At 34.9% G+C, this 16755-nt stretch overlaps 1 long non-coding RNA gene across 4 annotated transcripts; it reads left to right on the forward strand.

Moving 5' to 3' along the window:
- Positions 1-1006: 1006 nt before the first annotated feature.
- LOC148801003 (uncharacterized) lies at positions 1007-15005 on the forward strand. 4 transcript variants are annotated; one of them, XR_016083534.1, is made up of 6 exons: positions 1007-1455; positions 11165-11247; positions 12438-12509; positions 12590-14394; positions 14480-14605; positions 14747-15005. It is a non-coding gene; the product is annotated as an uncharacterized LOC148801003 (long non-coding RNA). The 4 variants fall into 4 exon arrangements; XR_016083532.1 differs by having other exon boundaries at positions 12590-14212; positions 14330-14394; positions 14480-15005; XR_016083533.1 differs by having other exon boundaries at positions 12590-12898; positions 14330-14394; positions 14480-15005.
- The last annotated feature ends 1750 nt before the right edge of the window (positions 15006-16755 follow it).

Here is a 16755-nt window from a genome sequence, read left to right on the forward strand (position 1 = left end):
TCGTGGAATATCTGCAAACGACATTCAATTTTGAAAACGCCACTCGTTTTTATTATGCAGTCCAAGAAGATGAATACATTTGGGCCTTTTTATGACCCGGTTAAATAATTAAACGAGGGTAGACCCAATCCATTATTGCCACCTCATCTAAGGTCGAGTATTATAAAATATAGAGCATTTTAATTAGCACACTACTATATAGCCCGCATCTCAACTTAATTAATTAGTAAAACTAAATTAACTTGAAGTAATAAGTTAAGTAATAACTTTATCAGGGCCCGTTTGGCGTGTCTGTTTTAGAAGATTTTTTTGTAGCTCTAACAGTTAAAAGATTGAGCTTGACATAAGATTTGGGCAGTCCGAAAACAGTTTGGCAGATGCGCATCTTTCCGTGCGTCTGCCCGCATCTTTACAGGTGAGATTAAAACCTGAAAGACGCGAAATATGAATAACAAATGTAAGACCAAGTACGGGGTGGTCATTCTGAGTCAGGATTTGCTCTCACGGTGCACGCCTCACACCAATCTCACAACATGTTTTGACTGTATATCGGGACATCTCTCGTCTTTAAATTTATTATTTATGGGGAGATGTTCCAAATACAGGGTGGGATGTGGCTGTGAGGTCGTTGCAAGGCGCGTTATGCCAAGAGCAGATTCGAATTCGGTCATTCTATATGTTAGTAATGAATATAAATTAGAAAAAAAGAAAAAAAAACAAGCACAAAAGAAAAAGAAAAAAAAAGGCTTAAAAAGTAATGAATATAATACATGTATTAACTTATTAATCAGTTCATAAATATTTATCATTAATAAATAATAGTGATTAAACAATTAAAAGGAAAAATTAGTTAAAATATGAAAAACGATTAAATTAAAACAAATAATTAAATAATAAATGATTAATATTTTGCAATGAAAATCCTAGGCCAGGAAGCCCGGTCTGGTCGATCCATCATCACCCTAGCAAATTAAAACGCGGGAAAGGAAACGAAAACCCTAGAAAAACCAAACAAACCGCTCGTCCTCTCTCCATTGGTCAACATGGCTGAAACAGAACAAACGCAGAGGACAACATGGCTGAAACAGAAGCAAAACTTCACGGTAAACACGAAGAAGAGAAGAACAAGAGAAAGAGAAAGAGGTCTAAGAAGAGTGCACATGCAGACTCCGACGCTGAGGAAATTAATTGAGAACTCGAAAACGAAGACGAAGAAGAGGCAAGAGCAGAAGCATATGAAGAAGTGGAGATTGCAGACAAGAGTAATCGGGATTTGGATGAGGATGGTGATGGCCAGGATGATGCTCCATCGATGCCACGGAGAAGAAGCAGAAGAAGAAGTTGCAGAGTGGATCGGGAATCATGAGCACTGAGTCTTTCTCTCGGTTGGGCCTCTCTGAACCCACCATCACCATGAAGGCAATTCAAGACATGGGCTTTGACAAAATGGCTGAGGTAACTATTTCTTTTTTATCTAACTTCGTTGTGGTTCGGTGCTCTAGGAAATCTCACCACAGGTTCATATCGAACCGGCACCTTTCTTTCCTTTGTTTGTGAAAATTAAGTCGTAGAGATGACAAAAGTAAGGGAAGGGAATTTATTTGGAGAACTAATTCTATTAATTGTTATAAAGTCTATGGCGATTTAATGAACTTGGAAGTTGAAACCTTTTGGTGAACAGAGAGGTTATCACGCTTCTTATTCAGCTCTTCTTGTTTACAGTTAATGAGACTCTGTCTCCCCCATAGGGGCTACAAGGTTCAAGATGTTTGAACGGTATTGTAGAGTTTTAAAAAAATTCATTTGCTACATTTGTGCCGTTTCGCTGGTTCTCAACAGAAATCTTGTAAGTAAGACAATTGTGTACATTTAATAATATAATAGTAGTGCAAGTTCAATAATTTATAAAAGGGAGAGATTGAGTACTGTAGGATGTTACCTATTGAAATAGAGCAAGATAGGCAAAATGGAGTGGCACAATGTAAGAAATGGCTATTACATAGGCAAAATGGAGTGGCACAATGTAAGAAATGGCTATTAAGATAGGCAAAATGGAGTGGCACAATGAAAGAAATGGCTATTTTATAATTTTACCCATCATAACAATTTAATAAACTGATTAGAAGGTCATGAAATGATTAAAAATTAATAATAAGGTAATTAAATAATTATGTAATATTTAATGATTAATTAAATAAATAACTAAAGCAATTTAATAATTTATAATTATTAATTATTAACATTAATAATAATTTATAATTATTAATTATTAACATTAATAATAATTTATAATTATTAATTATTAACATTAATAATAATTTATAATTATTAATTATTAACATTAATACATTAATTTTCATAACTAATATAATTAGTTATCATTATTATTTATTAATTAGTTATTAGTATTTTTTATTTATTATAGATTAATAATTATTAATAACTATTTAATAATATTATTCTTAGTTGTTTAAATTAATAAAAAATAATTAATTTTTAACAGTTTACTTAATTGATCACTAATTAATTGATAATTCTTATGAAACAATTAATGAAATTAACTGATTAATCAATATTAAATAATTACTAATTAAATAACTATAAAATAATATAAATATTATTGGGATTTTTACAGAAAAATTAATAAAATTTGATGAATTGACAAAAGCATATATATTTAGAAATAAATTGTAAAAATGGTGAGCGGGAGGGAAAAGTCCATCTTGGGACCAAATTGCTCCTGATTAAGAGCCACATCCATTCTCTCTCACCCTGTCTCATCAAAGCACTCTTCTCACTGTTGCTCAGAGCATTTTCTTCTCACAGTTTTCAGACTTCCCTTTGTTAACGATGATACCCCTAGGCTTTTTTGGTAAAAAGCTCAATATTATTTGTCATTACTATCATTAATTAATCAATAATATTAATAATTAATAATTATTAACTAAAAATTAAAATAAATTAAAGGACATTACCTAATGTTGGTCCCACCTATTTGAGGTTTTGGAAGAGGTAGATTAGATATGGACCATATGGTCCTACCCTTTGGCATTTTTCTTGCACAAAGTGGCTGATCTTAGACTTGAACTTGCATTCTCATGCTTGCCAGCCTAAGATTGTAACATTACACTAAGTAATGGTCCCTTAATAACTAAAAATTAAATAGTTCTTACTTTAATTATTTACAATTAATTAATTAATTATTATTCTTTACATAAATAATATTATAATCTATTGTTAACTACTTATTTATTATATGATATTTTTAATTACTTAAATTAATAATAAACGATTAATTATTTATTATATATCAATAATGATTTATTATTAACTAATTATTTAATTAATATTATATGACATAAATTCATAATTATAAAATATTAAATGATATCTATTTAATAGTATTATATTTAGAATTATCATATAAAATAGTTAAATAATTAATTATTAATCACTTTCTTAGATATTTTTTTTTGTTGAATGGATTTTATAATAGGATGGTATGGGGTGTTGATAATAAATGATTAATTATTTATTATATCAATAATTAGTTATTAATAACTAATTATTTATTTAATAATATTATATTTACAATTATCATACTAAATAGTTAAATAATTGATTATTAATAAATTATTAATAATTTTCTTAGGTATTTTTTGTTGAATGGCTTTTATAAATTATAATAGAATGGTATGGGGTGTTAATAATAAATGATTAATTATTTATTATATATCAATAATTAGTTATTATTAACTAATTATTTAATATTATATGACATAATTACGAAATATTAAATGATATTCATTTAATAGTACTATATTTAGAATTATCATACTAAATAGTTAAATAATTAATTATTAACAAATTATTAATCATTTTCTTAGTTATTTTTATTGAATGGTTCTTACAATTGGATGGTATGGGGTGTAATTATTTTTATAAGTATTAGGGGGTAATATTTTTATCTAATAGTGGGTCAGAGGAGAATCTAAAGAAGTGGGTCTGAATTTCAAGGGTGAAAGTGAAACCAGCAAGAGGAGCTTCATGAAATGAAATGCTCCTATTACTGAAAAAGGTAAATTTGCATATATAAGTGGTGTTCTCTGCACAGTTAACGACACCCTTGATTAAAAGGAAAATTCTGTAAAACAGTTGTAGCGCCAGCAATGTTGCATGGAGTAAAGTGTAAGGCAGTTGAGAAACATCATGTCCAAAAAATATTTGTGGTAGAAATGCATATACTGAGATGGATGAGTGGAAAAACTAGAAAGGATAGGATCAGAAATGAAGTCATTGGGGACCTAGGAATAGCTCCAATAGGTGATAAAATGAGAGAAAGTAGACTAAGATGGTTGGGTCATGTTCATAGAAGACCATCTACATTACCCATAAGAAGTTGTCTATTGCAAATTGAAGGGGCTAGAAGGGCTAGGGGCAGGCCATAAAGGACATGGGTTGAACTAGTAAAAAATGATTTACACACTCACAATTTAACAATAGGTATGACACTGAACAGAATGGAATGGAAAAGTAGGATTGATGTAGCCAACCCCATATATTCAGGACAAGGCTTAGATGATGATGATGATGGTATTGGTAATCTTCTAATTTCTCAACTCTAGATAGAATCGTTGTCTTGAAGCTCATCTTCCTTCTGATTAATGGTCTGTTTACACTGAAATGATGCATTGAGTGAACAATTCAGTAAGAGATATGGGATCTCATCTTTATTGGTGCCCGTACAATGTAGTCTGACTATCCCTGCAACCTAGGCCTAGGCTATTGGAATTGAAATATGTTTTGCAATTCCCATATATTTATTCTATTAGGCTTTTGCTGTGAATTAGAAGTCAGGATAGAAGTGATGCACTGGTTACTTGAAGTGATTGAAAAACAAGTCTCTCCTTGTGGGTTTTGTATTAATGCTACACTATTGTCTTTTTTTTTGATAAATGAAGATGATTTTATTAATGAACAGATCAAGAGGTTAAATCATTACAGGCTACCCATGGAGAGGCACGAGCTGTTACTTCTCCTAACAAAGTACTACATCAAGCTAAAACAAAAATTACAGTGCTGCCCAAAATAATTGTTCCCTTAAGGCCCCTTGCCTAGCTAACCCATCCACTAAGGTATTTGCTGTTCTGCCCACCCAAAGAGAGGTAATAGTCATATTCCTTGAGAGCTAATTAACTTTTCTCAACAGGTCCCTGTATTGCCATATAACTGAGCCTGGATTTATCAACCATCCCACAACAACTTTGGAGTCTCCTTCAATTACCAGATTCTGAACTCCTAATTGGTATGCAATCTGAATACCTTGAACAACTGCTAATAACTCAGCTCTGTTAGAGTCTCCTATTCCCACGGGGCTTGAAAACAAGGGTAAGATGTTGCTGTCCTGATCTCTCAGCACCCCTCCTATCCCCGATGAGCCTGGATTTCCTTGGCTACTACCATCAAAATTCAGCTTTACCCAACCCTCAGAAAGAGGCACCCACACTGTTGGTATCCTGTCCTTCCTAGTATGACTGTTAGCCACAACTATCCAGTTTCTCCAAATATCATCAAAAGAAAAGGTGTGAAAGGAGTCCAGAGTTCTCAGCTAGTGGATTGCCTTAGTCAAAATGCATCCCTCTATAGCTTGAATGCTTCTTTCCTTCTCTTGGTATAACCTCGCATTTCTTTCTTCCCAAATTGTCCACAAGGCATATGCTCTAATACATCTCCACATAGTTCTACCTTTTTTTGTAGGCCACACAAAAAAGGAAGGATCAAGTAGCTGACTTACATCTGTGGTCAGATTCCACCTGCACCCAAACAAAGCAAAGATCCAACCCCAAATAGCAACAGAAAAAGAATAGGATAAAAGTAAGTGGGAGTAATCCTCGCCACTAGCCTTGCAAAGTACACACCAGTTAGGGGACAAACACATGAAAGGCCTTTTCTTCTGAAAGCAGTCCAAGGTATTGATCTTTCTATAAAATACCTCCCAACAGAAAATAATAATTTTAGGTGGAATAAGTCTAGACCATATCTCCTTAGTCAGAAAACCCAACTGTCCTGGGGAAGAGCAAACTTAAAAAAAGGAGGCAGATGTGAAGTAACCTTTTGGATGAGGGGGCCATGATCTCACATCCAATCTAAGAGGGTCCAAAAAAACACTACCAAGAAGCGACAAGAGGTTTGAAACACAAATAAGTTCATTATCCTTCAAGCCCCTATGATATCCAAAGTCCTAGCTCATGGAGGAAGGTGTGACAGGTTTTGGAAGAAAATGAGAGATAGCTTTTTCCTTGTAGAGGGAAAGGGAATAGAGGGATGGAAACCAATCCTTAAAGCTACGTTTGGTTTGAAGGAAAAAGTACGGAAAGGAAAGGAAAGCTAAGGAAACCTTTACAAACTTTGTATATGTTTCCCTACCATTCCTTCCTTTCCCTACCTATTCCTTCAAACCAAACATAGCCTAAGAGCAGAGCTACCCACCCAAATGTCTTCACAAAATAAAACAGAGTTACCAGAGCAGACATCATACCTAACAAAACTGAGGAATTGAGGGAGAACACTTTGAATTGCTTTCGAAGGAGTTGCCAACGCAGCTTGACATGATACACCAGCATCCCATCCATTTTCCAACCTGCCATGTATACTATCTATCACTTCATGCCACAACCTCTCCCTTTCTATGGGCCACCTCCACAGCCATTTTCCTAAGAGAGTTTTATTCTTGAGAACTAGCCTTCCTAAACCCAGTTTGCCCTCCTCTTTACTCCTACAAACTATTTCCTAATTAATTAAATGATCCTTTTTTTCCTCCCCAGGCTCCCAAAGAAAATTTCTCATTAATCTCTCCAACTTCTTAGCCTCCCTAACAGGAATCCTAAAAATAGAGAACTAATAAATTGACAATTTTGCTAAGGTGGCTCTTAGTAAGGTTACTCTACCCCCTAATGAGATATGGTTCTTTTTTCAAGAAGCTAATATTTTCTCGAACTTTTCCAAAATTGGGGTCCAAAAATTACTCTCGTTAGGGTTGGCACCTAGAGGGAGACCTAGGTACTGCAATGGCTAAGAAGAAATGGGACAACCTAGACATCCGTCACATACTCAATATCCCTCTCATCCATATTAACACCCACCACACAACTCTTGTCCAGGTTTATCTTTAAATTGGAAACATTCTCAAAGTGCTTTAGCAGAGTTATGAGATTCCTCACTTTTCACCTGTCATCCCCTTCACAGAAAATTATAATGTCATCGGCAAACTGTAGGTGGGTCACCCAGACATTGTTCCTTCCTACCCTCCAGCTTCTCACTTCTTCCCTGTCTGCCTTAGAGATTAATCTACTAAAAGCATCTGCAACTAAGGTGGAGAAAAGGGGAGAGGGGGTCACCTTGCCTAAGGCCTCTACACTACACATTGTCTTTTCACTTATTATTATTATTATTTGAGAAAAGGAAACTTTCATTAAGAGAAGGGAAGGATATACAAGATGAATATGATAAAGATCAAACAGAGGCAAAACAAAAAAAACAAAAAGCCTTCCCAACTCATTAAAGAGGAAGCTCTATATTGCTGTTCAAGAAGTCTCTGCCCACCCCTGCTTTCACAAGAGCATCTGCTACTGAGTTCAAATTCCTTGGAATCCACCTGAAGACACAATGGATCTGAGATTGAATAACCCTGATTTCATTGATCTGATGAGAGAATCTCCAAGGCCCCTCCTGCTGAAGAGATGTTCAAGGATTTTACACACCTCAGCCCCGTCGTACCTCAGCTTCAACCGCTTCAACCTCTCCAATGGGACCATTGTAGGCCCAAACTTGAGTGCCTAGAGACGTGAAAATTCTGTCACCTGTACCAGCCTGGCCGCTTCAGCCTCTGTGATTATTATTATCATCATCATCATCATCATCATCATCATATTCATAGGTAACTCAACCTATTAGTTGATAAAAATTGGCAATGTTATGAATGGATCGCCAAGAGAGAATATTCAAAGTTGGTTATTAGGATGTTGATGAAGACACAAATATGCACTAAATTAACTTCAAACTCCTTTTATATGGCCAGTTTGTCCATTTAATTAAATTTATGGAGTATGAATGCCAATCTAGTCCAGAAAAAAAATGGAATAGGATTCATAGAGAGACATATTATCTTTTCATGAATAACAGAAAATATTTCCCAGGTTTCATAGGAAGCCTTCTCATTATCTAGGAAATTGTAGTTACCATTTACTGAGTTATGCCCAAATACTACAACTCTGTAAGATAGTTGCTGTATCATTGTTGGATATGTTAATATCAACTGCAGAAGCACTCATAAAAAAAAAAAACTGCAGAATTTTTATAGTAAGGTGCTATTTGGACTGGATAATCCTGTATCTAACTTTTATGTAATTTGTATTTGGATTCAAATGAAAAACTTTATAATGACCTTAATACAGTCAACTAAAAGTCATTTCTATGATGCTTGAGCTTACAGTCCTTTTGGTTAAAAGCTTAATGCTTGAGCAAAATTATAAACAAATAAAAAATTTACATTAAGCATATTTAGTGATATTATTTTTTTGATAAGTAAAGAATCATATTTTATTAATTCAAAGATTGGTTACATGAAAATCCCCTTAGAGAGGTGCGAGGTGCTGCCTCTCCATTACAGAAAACACAAAAACTACATCAAAAAGTGCATAACATATTTAGTGATATTATTGTTATTAACTTGATCTGAACCCTAGCCATTTTATAAAGGCAGTGCATAAACAGGGAAATCATCAAAATATAAACAAACCCAACCTTACAACCAACCCTACTGTCAAATGGCTTGTAAAATAGATGGATTTTCTTTAGCAAACTCTGTAATCCAATTGAAGTTATTAATATAATTATTTTGTTGCAATAATATATGAGTCTCTGAAATGTGTATAATTTCAGTGAGTAGAGCAATACATTGAGTCTAGATTAGGATCTTCAAAAATAAATATATGATTATGATCCCCAAACACAAAAATAAAGATAATCTCCTTTTCGCATAAATAGAAACATGACAAGAAGAAGAGGGGTGCTTTACTTCCCTGAAATGTTTGTGGGCTGATTTTCATTTTTTTTGATATAAGATTAAGTTTTATTAAAACGAAAATTGAATATTAATGGATATGGCACTAAACCCCAAAGAATGGCAAAATAGTTGGGACAAGGCTTAGATTATGACGTTTAAAGAATACAAACATGTTTCACCCTATGGAATGAAAATAAAACCACACTAACAACTGAAATTTTATTCAAAACCAACTAAGCCCCATCATTAAATTTAATAAACAGACAGACCACATATTTTTTTCACATCTGTTGCACATTAAGCACTGTTCTATTAGATGGAAACTCTTAGATTTTAAATGATTTACTTCCATAAAACTGTCCAAAGACAGCAACCATGCAAAAAATTCCACTGTAGGAGGGATTAGATTGTCAAAATTCCTTTCAAAGGAAACCATCCAACCTGATTTCTGATGATAACTGAGAGTTCATCATTGCCATTTCCTTCTTAAGAACCACTTCCTCAGATAGAGCAGCAAGCAAAGACATGAGTATTAACTTGTTGCATATAATTCCAGAAAAATGAGTAAATTAAGTGTGAAACAATACAGAATATAGTTTCTGAACAGAAAGAGAAAGGATGGAGAAGGGAACATAGAGTGGCATGACTCTTTCGTTACTATTTATATGACTCTTCAAAAACAGCAGAAAACTACAAAAGTACTACTATCTGCCAATGACACAAAGCAACATCAAAACAATGACTAAGACTAATAACTGAAGTCATGGGTCAACACACTTCTACTTATAGTCTCATAATGCCTTGCAAACAAAATGACTAAAGTGAAAGCCAAAAGGATGATTCTCCAAGCTATTATCTTGCTAAGGCCTAGGCAAATTGATAACCTCTTTTCATCAAGATATCACAAGTTCACAACCACTACTACTACTGTTATTTTTGCTTTTATTACTGAAAAGAGTTATAAAACCTAATTCATAAAAAAAAAAGAGTTATAAAACCTAGTTTAAGCACAGCACATTGATCCATTTCAAAATGTATCATTTCAAATATAGCCATATGATCAACCCAGAAGCCCCTATTGCAATATATTTGGATATTTAGCAATGGTTCAGAACTCACTATTGAATGGGTATTATCTAAGAGATTATCTTCCCCAAAAGTCAGCAGTTTAGATGCCCACAACTAAGAATTTTTGGTGAATTATATGGATGCTTTTAGTTCTATCAGAGGTCAAAATTCTGATGCTAATATACAGATAAGATAGTTATAACTTATAAATCAAGTAACCATTCTTAGTTTGAATAGAAACTATCTTAGGGCGTTTTGGCTGCCTTCTAATCCTATGAACATGGGACATGTGGCGATTCATGGGCTCCCAGGCCTGTCTATGGTCCAAGGATCTCCTTTTATTGTATTCCACCTTCCTCTTTTGCTGTTTTTGATCAAGTTAAATCCTCTCTTGACAATCCAACCTATTCCTCCATGTGGAAGGATGATGTGGCTAATCAACGTCATCCATTAGATGGCCCCTTCCTGGATTGACCATGTATTTGCTCTTATAGTCCATGTCAGCCCTATAGTCCTCCATTTATTGGTATTTTCCTGTGTCATATAGAGTTATTTTTTCTGAATGACCCAAATAACAAACTCATATAGACATTTGATTCTGCAAAGCATATAAGCTGCTTTAACCTGCAACTTCATTTTTCACTTCTTATCATTATGTGCACAGAACTTATTTACACGAGCTTTCCATTTTGCTTGCTGACTCTGAAGTTCATTGTTTACTATGTGTGATTGCACAGTGTTAGATTTTTTTTTATAGGTAACTGAAAACTTTAATAATTAAGAAGAAAAATCAAATACAAATAAAGTGTTATACATCACATGTTATAGGCTAGAAAAACACCATCCATCTCCATTCTTACATAATGCATTACATATGCAGTGAAAAATATTGGAAGGCTAGAAATATTTGAATTTGCATTACATATTAAAATACAAAAAAATAATGCATTACATAACATGCATCACGTGTTATAGGCTAGAAATACTAATCCATAGTATTAGTATTTTTCTTATACTCTATTTGATGTGCAGTGCCTCGTGATGATGAAGCTGACAGAATATTGCAAGCAAACTTTGAGGATGGCACAAGGCAAATTATTAAAATTCTACCAAAGGTAAACAATTGCTTAATCACTTATTTTGGAACCTTAAGTTCTTAACCAGCTTCCATTGAGGAACAAACTTTGAAACTGGTTTTCCCGGTTGCCTTCCCTTGTTAACTTTGACCAATCTAGGACTGAAAAAATAATTTACATCTTATAAAGAGTATGCTGTCTTTTAGGACTCAACTGTGCTGGCATTAATATCTCTTAAAAACTCAAGTAGTCATTGACTTTCCCAACTTATTTGTTTGCCTTGTATTAGGGTTCTTTCCTTTTTAATTTGTGCTAAATATTTTCAATGCTAAGTAACATAATCTTTTCATTTTAATGATTACTTATTACATTCTCCTCACCTTGGTTCCCTCTGCCAAATGGTTACTAATATTACATTTTCTTCTCCTTGGTTCCTTTGTTATGATGATTACTAGTTACATGCTCTTCATCCAGGTTTTTCTGTTGCTTTAAGAGTGAATGCAAAAGGATTTTTTTTTTTGGTTGGAGATCCTTCTATTTGTTTCTTTATCAAAAGATGATGGTAGTATTTGACACTGGTTACTTTGTTACATAGATATTAGTAGAAGTGCCAATCTCTGATAAGGTTCGAGGTTTTTTACAAACATATTACAGATTTGACAAAGAGGAATCCCTTCAAGTGTCATTAATAGACCGGAGACTTTTTGTTTTCCCTATTTCTTGGTTAAGGTTTTATAGTTGATCATCTGAATCATTAGGTCTCCTTCTTAAATCTAATAGGTGTCTGGTGTGCAAATCATTGGAGGAGTCCATTTTACTTCTTTCTTTTCTTTCATGATTGTAGTTTTTCTTTGTTCTTTTTCAATCCTGGGGATCTTTTCCTCTGTTCTTGAGATTATGCTTTTCCGTATCAAGTTTCTGTGGTTTTGGTGGCTCTAACCTTTGGATGATGGCAAAAAAGAAGCTTCCAATATGTCCAGTAAAAGTCTACCAAAAAAAATTTCATGTAAAAGTCTACCCAGCAATATTTATGATTGTTCTGTGAATTATGTTTCGTTTGAGTACTGTAACATAGAATTGTATTCTTATTTATATCTTGACCTTCTTGAGAGGCAAACAGCTCTGTTTTCTGCTACCCAGACTACTATGGTTTGTATTTCTCATTTGAAAAATATACCACTTGTTCTGCTTGGCATACTAGTCTCACAGGTTAAGAATATAAACTGCAGGTTGAAGATCTCGGGCATTTGTCATTGCAGACAACTCCGGTATACATTGGTGTGGATGATGGGAGGTCAAAGGTAAATACATGTTCATGACGATAGTGTTGGGTCCTTGATCTGAGCTGTTAAATAGAAGCTAATGATGTTGGGAATTGTAGGTCGCTAATGATTTAATGAAGGGCTGCAGCAAAGCTACTGCATTGTGCCAAGTGCCAAAAGATTTCTTGGTCTATAGTCTTTCTTGAAGAGGAATCTGTCAAAGAAAGTGATAGTTTTCTTCTCTTCATGTTGCTCCGTCAAATTTCATGCAGACCTCTTCAAATACATTAAAGATGAATTGCTTTCAAATCCATGGACAACAAAACCAACAAAAATGGACATCTACTTTCTTTGATTTCTGCAATGTAGAGAATGGGATATTATTGTGCACCAATGTTGCCGCCCGTGGGATTGATATTTGTGGTGTGGTATATTTCTTTGTTCAACAACTTGTTTGTGAAGTTCTGTTATTTCCATTCTTCTGTTTGAGTTAAGAATGCTCACTTTGATTTCCTTCCCCTTTCCTATCTTCATTATCCACTTTTCCATTCCTAGGACTGGATTGTGCAGTATGATCCTCTGGTGCAGAAGGCCATGCCTTGCTCTTCCTGATACCAGAAGAGTTACAATTTCTTCGCTGTCTTTTTTTTTGATCAATAACACATTTCATTAATTAATCACAGAAATAATTACAAAGGGAAGATAAACTTTCTTATCTTCCAACTGAAGCTTGAGCCCCCAAGAAAGGAAAAAAAAAAAGAAAAAAGAAAAAGAGGTACACCTGGGCCCAAAACATTGACTCCCTCTCCACCCCTTGTTTAGCTAACCCATCAGCAAAAGAGTTGGCTGATCTTTTCACCCAACTGATCTTGACTTCCATCTCTTGAACCAGTCACCTAAATTTCCTCCTTTCATTGCTGTAATTCCATATCCCACTGTTGTCTTTATTCAGCTACCCTACCACCACCTCTGAGTCCCCTTCAATTATGAGTTTTCTTATATTCATCTCCTTAGCTCTCTGGATTCCTTCCATAACTGCATACTTGCATGGATTTCGGCTCTGAGAGAGTAACCCACTCCAATTAGGCCTGAGAATAGGGCTGAAACAATCCCATTCTCATCCCTAAACACACCCCCAATCCCCGAGTGTCCAGGATTCCCTCTACTACTCCCATCAAAGTTTAGTTTTAAGAAACCAGCAGGTGTGTGGGGGGGGAGGGGGGTCCAAGACACACTCATTACTGTTTTGGTCTGGGTGCAATTAGCAATCTCACCCCACTTCCTCAACATGTCATCCACTGTGTAATCTATGAACAGCTCTGAGGATTTCAGCCACTGTATAACCCTTATATTGGATCATTTCTCTCAGTTCTTCAGCACCTCTCTCTACTTCAGAGAAGATCCTGGAGTTTCTTTATTCCCATAAAGACCAGCATACTGCAGCCCTCAGGCATCTCCACATGGTCCTTCCCCTTTTCATATGCCACCTAAAGAAAGAAGGGGAAAAAAGACTTTGCAAGTTTGGTGGAGGGTTCCAACTACATCCAAAGAGAGAGAAAGCCCATTCCCAAATAGACTTTGCAAACTAGCATGATATCAATAGGTGAAAACCAGTCTCCCCATCAGCTTTACAAAGAACACACCTGTGAGGAGATAAACATGTGTTGGGTCTCTTCTTTTGGAGCAGATCACCAGTGTTGATTCTTTCCAGAGCAGATCACCAATTTCCTCACTGTCTTAAGGTCTTGTATTTTCATTGACACAACAACCTCCATAGTTACTAGTTAGGCTTGATGCAGAGGTTGGAGTGTATGATCTTAATGTGATATTTTTTCCTCTTTTGGTTTACTTGGAGGCAGCCAAAGTACCTGTTTAAGAATACGAGTGTGATCAAAAGAAGGTTGTGAATGTGCAGTCAGTCCTGGTATTTTCTTGGTTCTGCCAATTTAATAAATTTTGGTCATTAGCAATTAATCAAGATGCTGAAGTTGATCTTGGAATTTATGCAGGAGGATCTGGTGGCAAACAACTACTATCTGAACCAGTCTGCTAAGGACGCATACAGATCATATATATCAGCAGACAATTCACATTCTATGAAGGACGTCTTCAATGTTTACCGACATGATCTTCAGGTGCCTATTTAACAATGTATCTTCTAATGAATTTGAGCAGTAAAAAAAAAAAAAACTAAAATATCCTGACTGCTATAGAATCATGGCTGACAAGCTGTTGCAATGTTGCTGCTTCATTTTTCTTTTGTTGTCCTTCAAAAGTTACATCTAAACATAGGCAGTAGTGCATCCAAGTTTAGAAATAAGATACGTAAAATTGAAGCAAGCTGAAATGGGTTCAGCGAAAACAACCCTTATGGAAGACAGAAGGATGAAGATGATAAGCGACAATTCACAAGGTATTAGTGGTCAGCATTATTAAACAATGCATTGTTCTATTCCAATTTTGTATGATGGTTGAGGTTCCTAATGAGTTGCTCAAAAATTCTCTTCCAATTTTATTTATTACTAAAATTTGTAAGCTATTGTTTTTAAATCCTCTTATAAGCGTGATTTGAAAGTCATCTTGTAAATCCTACAAAGTATCTGAATACTAAGCTAATAAAATTTCAATATTTTGTCCAATTTGATAATATGTATTATATCCTGTAAATCCTACAATTACATTTGTTTTTAGACTTGTTTTTAATGCTCAACTCTCAACTGAATTCTGCAACTAACTTTTCCTGCTATTTGAAAATTTTCTACCAGCACAATTTTATTCTGCCAAGCCCATTTCTATTCTTGCACCCCTTCCCCTCTATCTCTTTTTGTTCACTCTTCTCCAAAGCTTCTTTTCCTTGACATGTACCTTTTTTCCCTGGATAAACTTGGCCGAAGAAGAGTGGTAAGTGGTAACAGGCACCTGGAGAAAGGCATCTGTTCCTTGACTCGGCAAAAATGTACTAGTCCAAGCGTTTCTTAAAATTGTGTTTCCTGGAGAAAGGCATTTAGATCAATAACATTTAGTGTTATTGATGTATTTTTATGATTAATTAAAGTATTTATTGTGTTTTCAAGCGTATCTTAGTTTTTCTCCAATACGCACATGTATCCAAGGTGTATCCCAATACGTTTCTTAAAATTGTCTTTCCGATACACTTGACGTTTCCACTACTTTGAACCTTGAGATAGATATTGAAAGTGCCTTGAGGCATGAGCTTTTCATCTTTTACTCCAATGGTGAGCTGAGATCAATGGCAAGGGAGTTTGTAGGTATTATAGATGGGAGAGTTTTGGCTCCTTCATACTGTAGCAAAGGCGAACCATTGGAATTGGGGGGGGGACAAAATAATAAGGAATTTTCTCTCACAACATGAGATGATCTGAATGAGGGCTTGGAATTTCGAAAAATGAACCAGATAGATCAAACTAACATGATGAACTAGGCTAGAAGGTGCTTAATGAAGGAATCCATTCTTTGGGTTCAAGTTGTAAAGAGGAAATACTTGAGACAAAATAATTTTCTTGAGCCACAAAGCCCCAAAATCAGCCTCATGGTCGTGGGGTAAAATAGCACAGCAAATTCACCATATAAAAAGGGCATTGTCTAAAATCTAGGTAATGGGAAGCAATGCAAATTCTAGACGGATAACTGGATTTGAGGAAACTCCATAAAAGAGTTGTTTCCAAATAGAGACGGGGGGAGGAAGATCTCAATTCAAAAGTGGAGGACTACCTAATCCTTCAAAGAAAAGCTTGGGATCTTGTTAAGCTTAGAGAAAAACTTCCCATGGAAATAATAAATAGAATGAGAGCCATCCATACATTCGTATTTATGGAAGAAAAGAAATAATACGATCTTTAATAACAAATCCTACTCCCCACAAGAGATGGTTATAAAAGCTTAGGCCAGTCTAAATGAATTTTTAGATTTGAATAGATTTCTTTCAAATCAACCTCCTGAAAGGGTGAAAACTCTCAAGTCTTGGACCCCGCCTCTAATGAATAAACTCTTTGATGCATCAATTCTATAGGATGGAAGTTGTGCCTTTGGAAGTATAGTAAGAAATTTTAAGGGCCAAATTCTCCTAGCCAATAGGGGACATGGCCATTACTGTTTCCGAAATATGGGCTGCTTTGAAGCCCATAAATTAGATTTTCAATTTCAGGACATGCCTGTCATTTTTTATATATGGAGGCTTGCTGATTACCATCAAGTTAAGGCTCTTCAAGAAGGTGTTCACCCAATTCATGCAGCTGCTTCAAGACTAATTGTTTTGCAAGAACCC

This window comes from Nelumbo nucifera, chromosome 3 (assembly GCF_055504915.1).
Source record: "Nelumbo nucifera cultivar China Antique chromosome 3, China Antique-T2T, whole genome shotgun sequence".
NCBI classification, from domain to species: Eukaryota; Viridiplantae; Streptophyta; class Magnoliopsida; order Proteales; family Nelumbonaceae; genus Nelumbo; species Nelumbo nucifera.